Source organism: Lepisma saccharinum, chromosome 13 (assembly GCF_977018435.1).
Source record: "Lepisma saccharinum chromosome 13, izLepSacc3.1, whole genome shotgun sequence".
Lineage (NCBI taxonomy): Eukaryota > Metazoa > Arthropoda > Insecta > Zygentoma > Lepismatidae > Lepisma > Lepisma saccharinum.
The window spans coordinates 15,772,684-15,785,785 of NC_139241.1; the positions used below are offsets into that span (position 1 = coordinate 15,772,684).

Consider the following 13,102-nt stretch of genomic DNA (forward strand, 5'->3'; position numbering starts at 1 on the left):
GTGGTTCATAATTTACAGAGCTAGACGCACGAGAAAACTGCGTGGCCAAGATATTAGCTATGTCTCCGGAATCTGTGTACAACGTCCCATCGTGCTCCAGAGCGCTCAGAGGAGTAGATGCACCCCCCTGGATGCGACGTACTTTGGTCCAAACGGCTTTCGACGAAGCCTGCTTCGTCAGAGAAGACACGTATTGGACCCAGCACGCCTTCTTACTGGCTCGAATGAGCTGACGGGCACGGGCACGTTTAATGCGGAACTGCTCGAGGTTTGCGGCAGTGTGGTTCCTATTAAATCGATCGAGAGCATGATTGCGGTCCTTGATGGCTGCACCGATCTCCGCAGTCCACCAGGGGACTGGGCGTCGCCTCGCAGGTCCACTGGGATGTGGAATGGAGGTGCGTGCAGCATCATGCACTCCTGACACAAAGATGTCTAAGGCGTCGATTGGTGGTAAAGTCGATGCAAGATCGACTTCAAGGTCCACTGCACGCTCGAAGGCTTCCCAGTCGGCCCGACTGAGATTCCAGTGAGGGTGTTTCTCACGTGATTGCTGAAGATGTTCGATGGTAAGAATGAGAGGGAAGTGATCACTCCCACAGAGATCAGTATGAACGCTCCAAGATGTGGTAGGAGCAAGGCTGGGACTGCAAGAGGACAAGTCCAACGCAGAATATGTGCCAGAGGAAGGGCTGAAATATGTGGGAGTCCCATCATTCAGCAACGTTAAATCTGATGCCTCACGGAATTGATCTACAATTTGACCCCGGGGCTCTGTACGAACGGAGCCCCACAAACAATGGTAGGAATTAAAATCGCCCAAAAGAACTACAGGAGACGGAAGTTGTTCAAATATAGAAAGGAGGTCCTCAAGAGAGAATCGCTCCTCCCTTGTGATGTAGACACAGCACACAGATATTGGCTGTGGTAGATGGACCCGCACGGCGACAGCTTGGAGGGGGGTGGTGAGAAAGATTGGCGTTGAGTGGATGTTATCTCGAACACCGATTGCAACACCACCGTGTGCACGACGACCCTCAGGAAGCTTGTCGGTGCGGTAAAGCGTGTATCCGTTCAGAATCACTGATTCATTTGGACGAAAATGTGTCTCTTGGAGACATATAATGGCAGGGTCAAATTCAGTTATTAGAATCTGCAGTTCCTCGAGATGTGTACGGAAACCGTTAAGGTTCCATTGGAGACAATAAGCCATAGCTGTAGGTGTGATTGTTACCTTTTAAGGCGTACTCTATTTCTAGGCCCTGTCACCTTGATAAATTCTTCATCCGCGGCTTCGTCCTGTATCATGTCCTCGGGTAAGGACACAGAGGGCGAAGGGGATGAAGGAGGAGGAGTGGGGGTGGGTGCTTTGAGCGCCCGCCGGGCAGCTTTCAGCTGCGCCTTAAGTTTCAGGGTGGTGGCTGCCACCCTGACTGGAGAGCTACTGGTCTTCAGGAAGTATTCTTTTGTGTGAACCTGCTTCAACTTCTTCTCTGTGGAGCGAGGAGTGGTTGCTGGTTTCCTCGAAGCAGGACGAGCTACTACAGGAAGTGTTGTTGTTTGCGTGGACACGTCGCTGGTTTGTACCCCTATACTGCGACGGGTAAGAGCAGCTGCAGCAACTGTAGCGAATGGCACAGGTAAAGTGGTGCGTATACTGTCACGGAGACGTTGTTTTGCTTCACCAGCAGATATTTTCTCTGTGACGACCAACTCTCTGATTTTCTTCTCTTGTTGGAAAGAGGGGCAGTCACGATGCCAGACTGGGTGCTCGCCTTGGCAGTTAATGCATTTGGGACCTGAAGAACAAGGTTCGGTCCCATGATCAGGCTTACTACACTTACCACAAAGGGCGGTAGTTGCCTTGCAGGAAGGCTGACTGTGCCCAAAGTGCTGGCATTTGAAACACCGCATCGGGTTAGGTATGTACGGACGGACTTTGAGTCTCAAATATCCAGCCCGTACAATATCTGGGAGAGTGGTCGTTTGGAAGGTCACTATGAGTGAAGCAGTAGGTACTAGTTCTCCGGACTTACGAGTCTTTATTCGCTGTACTGCGGTCACATGTTGGTCTGAGAGTGCTTCAAGAATCTCTTCCTCCTCAGCATTTAGCAGATCCCAGTGGCGAATCACACCTCTACTACCGTTAAGTTGACGGTTAGGTTCAACATTAACAGGGAAGTCGCCCAAAGATCTTAGCTTTAAAAGGTTGTTGGTCTGGCGATCTGTGCTGGTCTGGATAAGTAGACTCCCGTTTCGCAGCTTCTTTATTTCTGGAACATCGGAACCAGCGGCGTAGTCTAGCTGTTTCTTGATAAGGAATGGTGACAAGTCCTTCAATGTAGCAGCTCCGTGTTTCTTTGTTGTTGCAGAAACATCGTTACTATCGGTCTTCTCAACAATACTGATAACAAGGTAACGTGGCACGTTACTTGTCTTTTCCACTAATTGGAGCGGGCTCGAAGGCCGCGCTCGTTTTGGGGGTTTCCCCCCGTTTGACTTGTTTTTTGTACCCATATACAAAATTATTTTATGGTGGAGGGTCCATAAATTGTCGCCTCGACATGCCCTCTATGCCGAGGAAGGCCTACCCCCAAAAATGGAGGCTACTCGAGGACCAAACCGAAATCCCCGAGGCCACGTTCGCGACTGCACCTACCCCTGCAGCCAACACTGTCCCATCGGCACGTGCAACTCACACCTTGGGATAGGGTTTTTTTTATCGAGGTTGTCTCCTCTAGCAGGACCCTTAGTTATAGGGAGGTCAAAGATATGGAGATGAATGACGTGATGGAATGGTGAAAACGTGAGATATGGATGTGAAGAATGAGTGAAATGATGAGATGAAAATGACCTCCCTACCTTACTTAATAGGGAGGTCAAAGATATGGAGATGAATGACGTGATGGAATGGTGAAAACGTGAGGAATGGATGTGAAGAATGGGTGAAATGATGAGATGAAATTGGCCTCCCTACTAAGCCCCCTCGCCCCGTCAAGGCAGTCCTACATGGAGGGGGAATTGTTAGAGATAGGGATAGGATATTGAGTATAGATTTAATTAAGTAAGTATGTATCTTCCATCTATTAAAATATCTAGATTCCAAGTTTGAAGCTTGTTCCCCATAACAGCACAGCTCTGTCAGGGATGAAACATCTAGATGTTATTTCAGCAACAGTTCCGAGCAAGGCTCTGTATCTGTGTGATTTGTAATTGTTAGGTATAGGGATATTGAGTATAGATTTAATTAAGTAGGTATGTATCTTCTATCTATTAAAATATCTAGATTCCAAGGCTCTGTATCTGTGTGGGAGAAGCTTGTTCCCAATAACAGCATCACTGTTATGTATAGAAACTATTGAAACATCCAGATGTTATGTTCCGAAATATCAGCAAGGCTCTGTGTTTGTGTGAGATTTGAAGCTTGTTTGTATCAATATATGGCTTCAACCATCTTGAGTGCCTGAACCTCAAAACTTGTTCCCAATAACAGCATCACTGTTATGTATAGAAATTATGGAAACATCTAGATGTTATTTCACGGCAACAGTTCCGAAATATCAGCAAGGCTCTGTGTTTGTGTGAGATTTGAAGCTTGTTCCCAATAACAGCACAGTTCTGTTATGTTTAGGAAACATCTAGATGTTATTTCACGGCAATAGTTCCGTGCTTGTAGCAATATCGGCAAGGTTCTGGGTAGGATTTGTAATTGTTAGGGATAGGGATATGGATATTGAATATAGATTTAATTAAGTATGTATCTTCTATCTATTAAAATATCTATTATAATAATTCTAAACTCAACAAGGCTCTGTGTCTGTGTGGGATTTGAAGCTTGTTCCTTATAACAGCACAGTTCTGTTATTTTCAGTTTCATGCTTGTAGCAATATCGGCAAGGTTCTGGGTGGGATTTGTAATTGTTAGGGATAGGGATATTGAATATAGATTTAATTAAGTATGTATCTTCTATCTATTAAAATATCTAGATAATCACGTGTAATTGAATCTTGTACCTAATAATAGCACTCACAGCTAAAGCGGGTGTTAAGAATATATTTATCTTCTGTGTTTGTGTCTGGATAATTCACAGGACATAGCACAGTTTTGTACAGGGATATGGAGTATAGATTTCTGGAAAAATATTATTCAAAATCTGTTACCTATTCATAATAGTATCTGTGTTGGGATATGAAACCTGTTCCCAATAACAACACATCTCTGTCATGTATAGAGATATGGCAATTCATCCCCACTAACAACACAGCTCTGTCAGGTATGATGATATTAAGTATTTAGGGTATCTGTGTGTGATTTGAAGCCTATTCCAATAACAGTAACACAACTCTGCTATAAAAAAATCAGAAAATTATACCCAAGCAGATTTCAAACAAATATCTTGCCTCTTCCTGCATACAGACCCGAGCCTGGCTGTGATGGGCAGGGATTTACACTTGCAGCAAATATTTATTTACCTTGATTGCTGTCTCTGCTGAAATAATCAGAGTTGCCTGCTGCGGGTTGATTCCCAACTGCCAGATTCCTGTGCCTGAAATCACACTGAGAGGCTGGACAAAACTCTCCCACAGTTGCATATGTCATGCAAATTATTCTGCCCCAGTGCCTGAACAATACAATCATAAGTGCAATCTCTAAATTTTTGCCTTATGAAATACATGACAAGCTCATTCAAACATATACACTTGGAATATGATACAAACTCTGGATTGAAATCCTCACCACTGTACAAATGCCCATTATCAGTTGTAACAAATTCAATATTCTTATTTTTAGATATCCTGTTAATAATTTTATTTTATTTATAATGTCTCCAATTTAAACTCTGAGATGCAATCATGCACATCCTATATTCTAAACAATTGCTATGAGCATTGTTGAACCAATAATTGTGAAACAATTTCAACCTTAAATTTTAATGGCACCTGTCTGTATAAAAATTATCAAAGGATCCAACAATTCTTTTGTACCTGTTGTATACAAGCCTTTCAAACTCGCTGATAAAATTGAGATACAGGCATTGGAATGGCCTGTTACTGGCAAGCACCCACTGCATTTCAGTTTCATTTTGCACTGCAAACAGGTCATACTCGGACAGGCCTAAAAATCTAAGCTTTAAATCATCAACAAGTGACTTAGATTTTATGTATTTTGAAATACATCTTCTCTCAAAAAATCCTGTGTCAAGATTATCCATGCAATTAGATAGGATACACACTGCCTTCTATAAGTTAATTGCTTGCTGCTGCTGCTGCCTTGTATTCCTCAGAACCTGTTTATGTGCTCAGAACTTGTTGTGCCTGTTAAACAATTAGAATTTTGTTATGTTTATTATATAAAATTTCTTGGGGTCCAAATCAAAATTCTATGCTTAATAAAAAATATCAGTTGGGTTCAGCAATGTGCTTTGTATATTTAGTGTGTGTATGTATGTATGAGTGTTAATATTTTTGGCTTTGGTATTTATGTAAAATTTCTTGGGATTCAAATCAAAATTATATGCTTAATAAAAAATATCAGTTGGGTTCAGTGCAGACAAAAAAAACTGCATAGCTCTATGTCAATTAGTTCTTGAGATATTAATTATTTTGTATTTAGGAACCACTTTGGCCCCCCTGCCAAAAATTGGCTTTTACTGCACCAGTGTATATTGTTCCTATGATCTTGCTTGGGTTATTCCACCAGACTGTATGGCAGACAAAAAAACTGCATAGCGCTATGTCAATTAGTTCTTGAGATATTAATTATTTTGTATTTAGGAACCACTTTGGCCCCCCTGCCAAAAATTGGCTTTTATTGTATCAGTGTATATTGTTTCTATGACCTTACTTGGGTCATTCCGCCAAATTATATGCTTCAAGTCTCCTATACTTTGGTGGAGCCTGTTCAGGTTCTATCCCCCGCGATGTGGGTTCCACTGCCGATCCAGCAATGGTGAAGAATCTGCACTGTGCCCTGGCTTATATAGATTTACAGAGCCAATAGAAACCTTGCTTATTTAAACCAATCAGAAAACACCACATCATCACATTATGTCATAACCAATTAATCAGAAAACAACACATGCCTAATAATTTATTGCATAATATTACACAGCATGATGCAATAGAAGTGCACCGGGAAGTAAATATGTATGGGTGTGGGTGGGGGTGGGTGGGGGTGCATCTTGGCCTAGTTTTAAGTGCTGTGTTCAAAATAAAAATATAGTGGCTGGTAGCTGTATCCAAGCCCTATTATAATTTTTGTTTCTGCATTCTGTCACTAGTTTTGATCCTAGGATAATTATATTTATGGGGGTGACTCTGCATGGCCCCCAGAGCAACATACTGAAATTTTGAAAAAATCGATTATTTTATTTTTGCAATTTTCACTAGTTTTGATCCTAGGCCAGTTATATTCCTGGGGGTGACTCTGCATGTTCCCCAGAGCAACATACTCAAATTTTGAAAAAATCGATAATTTTTTGAATTTTGATTATCTCTGGAACCATAAATCCTAGAGACATGGGGTTTGTTGCTTTGGCCTGGACATGGCAAGATGCAACTTTTTGATCTCTATAATTTTTCAAAAATCTCTTGTTGTTCTCTAGATCTTGAATAACTTGCCTATTTTTCAAGATAGGAGCATGGGGGTTGCATATTTGAAGTTTAGAAGTTTTGTTAAAAAATCGATAATTTTTTGAATTTTGATTATCTCTGGAACCATGAATCCTAGAGACATGGGGTTTGTTGCTTTGGCCTGGACATGGCAAGATGCAACTTTTTGATCTCTATAATTTTTCAAAAATCTCTTGTTGTTCTCTAGATCTTGAATAACTTGCCTATTTTTCAAGATAGGTGCATGGGGGTTGCATATTTGAAATCTAGAGGCTGTTTAGAAGTTTTGTTAAAACATCGATAATTTTTTGAATTTGAGATTTTTCAAAAACTATCAGTACTGGAGACTTGAAATTTTGTAGGCATATTCTAGGCATGATTCTCTACATTTTATGTCTCTATAATTTTCCTGATATATGCAATATTTAAGCTGTAAATGCCTAATTTTTATAAATAGAATTTTCTGAAAAGTGCAATATTAACAAAATTGTTAATATTTTGAAATCTATACATGCTAGGGCACTATAGCAGTTACTATACTTAAGATATCATACAATATCAAGAAGAGCATATTTTTTACAAATTTATGGACAAGAATCTCACAGAAGTGCCTTTTATAAGTGTAGGCAAATCAATCTGAGGGGGGTCATACTATCACAGGAAATTCTCGAGGGCATTTTTACAAAAATCTTGGATTAGACAGAGTTCCACACTTGAGCAAAAAGCTCATATGGGCATGTTGAGCTAGTTTTAAGTGTAGGCAAATCTGCCTGAGAGGGGTTCATCATTTCTCGCGCCAATAATACCACAAACCACACTACTGGCTTCGTTCGTGAAATGACAAGAGCATTTGGAAATTTAGCAGCAAGCGCCCATACAGATCCTCCTGCCTGCAAATTTCAGAAGGTGAAAGATTATCAAGCTGAGCAAGAGCACACATTTCCACCTACAGTTTTCGTTGTGTTTGCTAATCGGGCACAGTTTGTACCAAGCCTTTATAAAAAATAATATTAGACACGTTTGTTGTTCCCCTCCACGGAAATCTTTAGTAAAAGGCGAAAGATTTTTGCGGATGAAGGGAAACCAGAGTTGTTTCCAGGCCACCAATTTTTCCTAGCCTATGTTGCAGTTCAATTCACTGCTCATGGGAACGTGCAGGTTCCGTAGGAAGTTGCTGTTTTACTTGTTGAAACATAAAACCTCGTTTTGTGTGATTTTCGTTTCTTAAAACGAGAGAATAAGGATATAAATCAGTGCCGATTTCTAATTTGCGTCATGTGCACGGACCAACGTACACAAATGATAAACCGACAGCAAATTCTGCCATCTCTCGGCCACCATTTCAACTAGTGGGAACTTGTACTTTGGCAACAAATTCCATTTCACGAAGAATTTTCAGTTTACCTGTTCTCATATGCAACACGATTACACTTTCGGGTTTCTCCCACAGGCATGCTTAATAATGTTTCGTAAAGAAACCAAACCGAAGCAAGAAAGAAAATTACCGCAGTTATTTCGGTTGTGACGGGTCACTTTCATGTCATGCGATTCTTGCACGTATATATGTAGTGATGGAATCTCGAAATTTAGTATAGATTGGGCAATAGCCATGAATATAAAACAAGATAGTTCCGTGGAAATTACTTAACGTAATAATTCTCGGCATCAAAGCAAGTTACATTTCGACAATTGTAAATTAGAGAGAAAGAAATAAGTAAAAGGAATTTTGTGTTCCAAAATTTCCTATCATACGCTAACGACTTCTTTTTCACAATGTTACTTCCATACAGGGTTGGCAAATTTGTGTTCTCTTGTTTGTTTTAACATGCTTTTAATGTTGATTTGTCGAAAAGGATATATTTTTTTTAAAAAAATAAAACTTTTAAACAAAATGCCAAGATGACATTTTTTTTAGAATAATGAAAAATAATGTGTTTGTAGAACATCCAAGGATTGATTGTGTTCATATTACAAGCAAACGCTTGACTAACTTCTTAAAATACACATTTATGTTAGTCTTAAATCTCGCCTGTACGCTGTTGGAGAAGCTCCAACTAATCCACAGTTTCCAGGCCCCAATGAGTCCAAGTGGTAGCTTCTGATTAATTATTATCGTGAATGGATCTAAATCTTAAACATCTGCATAAATCATAGCCATGAATTTTAAACGTGGCCCACGGTATCCATCACCATATGTGTGTTATTTGATGTACATTTTGAACCACTGAGCAGATTCTATTGCACAATAAAGAGAATGATACTCATTTAAAGAAAACGCGTAGTTACAAAACACACAAATAATCACAAATTATCAAACGTCAAGTATCAAAATGTGTTTTAAACAAATCTGAAAAGAAACATGTTTCAAACGCTTTGTTTAAACATTTGAAATAAACAAAGAAATATGTTTTAAACGGAGAAAAAAAAGTATTGTTTAAAACACTTTGTTTTGATCATGCTAACTCTGTTTCCATACAATCCTCCCTGTGAAGTCATTTCCATGTTCGGCTTCGTTTGTGAAATGACAAGAGCATTTGGAAATTTAGCAGCAAGCGCCCATACAGATCCTCCTGCCTGCAAATTTCATAAGGTGAGAGATTATCAAGAGCACACATTTCCACCTACAGTTTTCGTTGTGTTTGCTAATCGGGCTCAGTTTGTACCAAGCCTTTATAAAAAACAATATTAGACTCGTTTGTTGTTCCCCTCCACGGAAATCTTTAGTAAAAGGCGAAAGATTTTTGCGCATGAAGGGAAACCAGAATTGTTTCCAGGCATGGCATGGCATGGCATGGCATAAATCTGACGTTTTGAAGGTGAGTGTCGAGCTGTTTTGGCCCTTGACTCTGTGAAAAGTGTATAAATGAAGTGTGTGTGGGATTAATGAAAAGTGCCTGTGGCTATACGTGGATCTTGTGTGTGCAACTGTCGCAACACAAGGAATGCTTCATACGGAAATTATGTTTCATGGCCGTGGCATTGCATATGTGTGTCTGAAGGGATTTGCTGTTCCCATATGTTCTATTTCCGGATTTGTATGTCTCGGCAGGGTTTGCCAGAATTTTTGGTGAGCGTCTCGAAGCTTCTGGATTACTGGAGTTAATTCCAGATCCTCCAAAACTTGGGTGCTGCGTGTATAGATGTCGTGGCCTGAGATTATCCGAGCTGCTTTGCTTTGCACCCGTTACAATCGTTTAAGATGTGAATAGGCGGCATGCTGCCAGGCTGGGCCCACGTAGGTCAAAGTTGGAATGATGTACATCTGGAGTAGATGTAGCCTCGTCTGTAGTGTGAGTTCCGGACATGTGAACATAACGAAAAGTGCAAATACTTTTCGTAGTCATCTGTTGGCCACATCTTGGATGTGAGAGGCAAACGTGAGTCCTCGATCTAGGGTGACCCCTAGATATTTGACTTTGTCTTCATGTGGCACTGCTTGTCCGTAATATGAAAGTTGTCTGAGTTCATACTTTCTTCTTTTTGTGTGGATGACACATACACTTTTCCCGGTGTTCACCTTCAGACGCCATTTGCGAGCCCACGCTTGGAACTCATCGAGTTGTTGTTGAAGGTAGCGGTAGCATAAGGCTATTCGACGACTGGCTGCAAAGAATGCGGTGTCGTCAGCATATGTGGCTTGGAAACATCTCTCTGAAGTTGGGACATCTGCTGTATATAGCGTGTACAATAGTGGAGAGAGTACTGCTCCTTGAGGTACACCTGCTAATATGAGCCGGGTTTGAGACGTTGAACCTGAGAAGGAGACAAAGAAACTGCGTTTGCTCAGGTAAGATTGGAGGAGTCGGACATAGCAATCCGGGAAACCTTGCCGTAATAGTTTATATATGAGACCAGAGTGCCAGACTCGGTCAAAGGCCTTGCTTATATCTAGGTAAACCCCTATTGCGAACTGTTTTCTATTGAATGCCGTTGTGATGTAGTCTACCACACGGACCAGTTGAGAGGTGGTACTGTGGTAGGCTCTAAAACCAAATTGGTGGTGTGGTAGGAGCGAGGAGGTTTCTACGTGTGTCATGAGTCTTGAGAGAAATACTCTTTCGAAGAGTTTTCCAAGGTGTGAAAGGAGACTTATTGGCCTATAATTCTCCGGTTTGAGAGTACTCTTTCCAGGTTTGGGCAATGTTATTACCTTTGCCTTCTTCCATGCAGTGGGAAAGTAGCCTAGTTGTAGGATGGCATTGAATATGTATGTAATGTTTACAAGTAATTTGCGAGTGGGATGTCGCAGCAGTTCGGGTCGTATACCATCTGGCCCGGAAGCCTTGTTTTTAGGCAGTCTTCGAATTTTCCAGGCCACCAATTTTTCCTAGCCTATGTTGCAGTTCTATTCACTGCTCATGGGAAGGGGTAGGTTCCGTAGGAAATTGCTGTTTTACTTGTTGAAACATAAAACCTCGTTTTGTGTGATTTTCGTTTCTTAAAACGAGAGAATAAGGATATAAATCCGTGCCGATTTCTAATTTGCGTCATGTGCACGGACCAACGTACACAAATGATAAACCGACAGCATATTCTGCCATCTCTCGGCCACCATTTCAACTAGTGGGAACTTGTACTTTGGCAACAAATTCCATTTCACGAAGAGTTTTCAGTTTACCTGTTCTCATGTGCAAGACGATTACACTTTCGGGTTTCTCCCACAGGCATGCTTAATAATGTTTCGTAAAGAAACCAAACCGAAGCAAGAAAGAAAATTACCGCAGTTATTTCGGTTGTGACGGGTCTCTTTCATGTCATGCGATTCTTGCACGTATAGATGTAGTGATGGAATCTCAAAATTTACTATAGATTGGGCAATAGCCATGAATATAAAACAAGATATTTCCGTGGAAATTACTTAACGTAATAATTCTCGGCATCAAAGCAAGTTACATTTCGACAATTGTAAATTAGAGATAAAGAAATAAGTAAAAGGAATTTTGTGTTCCAAAATATCCTATCATACGCTAACGACTTCTTTTTCACAATGTTACTTCCATACAGGGTTGGCAAATTTGTGTTCTTTTGTTTGATTTAACATGCTTTTAATGTTGATTTGTCGAAAAGGATATATTTTTTTTTTAATAAAATAAAACTTTTAAACAAAATGCCAAGATTACATTTTTTTAAGAATAATGAAAAATAATGCCTTTGTAGAACATCCAAGGATTGATTGTGTTCATATTACAAGCAAACGCTTGACTAACTTCTTAAAATACACATTTATGTTAGTCTTAAATCTCGCCTGTACGCTGTTCGAGAAGCTCCAAATAATCCACAGTTTCCAGGCCCCAATGAGTCCAAGTGGTAGCTTCTGATTAATTATCATCGTGAATGGATCTAAATCTTAAACATCTGCATAAATCATAGCCATGAATTTTAAACGTGGCCCACGGTATCCATCACCATATATGTGTTATTTGATGTACATTTTGAACCACTGAGCAGATTCTAATGCACAATAAAGAGAATGATACTCATTTAAAGAAAACGCGTAGTTACAAAACACACAAATAATCACAAACTATCAAACGTCAAGTATCAAAATGTGTTTTAAACAAATCTGAAAAGAAACATGTTTCAAACGCTTTGTTTAAACATTTGAAATAAACAAAGAAATATGTTTTAAACGGAGAAAACATATTGTTTAAAACACTTTGTTTTGATCATGCTAACTCTGTTTCCATACAATCCTCCCTGTGAAGTCATTTCCATGTTCGGCTTCGTTTGTGAAATGACAAGAGCATTTGGAAATTTAGCAGCAAGCGCCCATACAGATCCTCCTGCCTGCAAATTTCATAAGGTGAGAGATTATCAAGAGCACACATTTCCACCTACAGTTTTCGTTGTGTTTGCTAATCGGGCTCAATTTGTACCAAGCCTTTATAAAAAATAATATTAGACTCGTTTGTTGTTCCCCTCCACGGAAATCTTTAGTAAAAGGCGAAAGATTTTTGCGCATGAAGGGAAACCAGAGTTGTTTCCAGACATGGCATGGCATGGCATGGCATAAATCTGACGTTTTGAAGGTGAGTGTCGAGCTGTTTTGGCCCTTGACTCTATGAAAAGTGTATAAATGAAGTGTGTGTGGGATTAATGAAAAGTGACTGTGGCTATACGTGGATCTTGTGTGTGCAACTGTCGCAACACAAGGAATGCTTCATATGGAAATTATGTTTCATGGCCGTGGCATTGCATATGTGTGTCTGAAGGGATTTGCTGTTCCCATATGTTCTATTTCCGGATTTGTATGTCTCGGCAGGGTTTGCCAGAATTTTTGGTGAGCATCTCGAAGCTGCTGGATCACTGGAGTTAATTCCAGATCCTCCAAAACTTGGGTGCTGCGTGTATAGATGTCGTGGCCTGAGATTATCCGAGCTGCTTTGCTTTGCACCCGTTCCAATCGTTTAAGATGTGAATAGGCGGCATGCTGCCAGGCTGGGCCCGCGTAGGTCAAAGTTGGAATGATGTACATCTGGAGTAGATGTAG

At 40.4% G+C, this 13,102-nt stretch overlaps 3 non-coding genes across 3 annotated transcripts; all 3 read right to left on the reverse strand.

Moving 5' to 3' along the window:
• Positions 1–7,589: 7,589 nt before the first annotated feature.
• LOC145997753 (U5 spliceosomal RNA) lies at positions 7,590–7,704 on the reverse strand. Its single transcript, XR_014443147.1, has one exon. It is a non-coding gene; the product is annotated as a U5 spliceosomal RNA (small nuclear RNA).
• Positions 7,705–9,261: 1,557 nt separating this feature from the next.
• Positions 9,262–9,379, reverse strand: LOC145997799 (U5 spliceosomal RNA). The gene has a single exon (XR_014443190.1). It is a non-coding gene; the product is annotated as a U5 spliceosomal RNA (small nuclear RNA).
• Positions 9,380–12,473: 3,094 nt separating this feature from the next.
• Positions 12,474–12,592, reverse strand: LOC145997648 (U5 spliceosomal RNA). Its single transcript, XR_014443046.1, has one exon. It is a non-coding gene; the product is annotated as a U5 spliceosomal RNA (small nuclear RNA).
• Between the last annotated feature and the right edge of the window lie 510 nt (positions 12,593–13,102).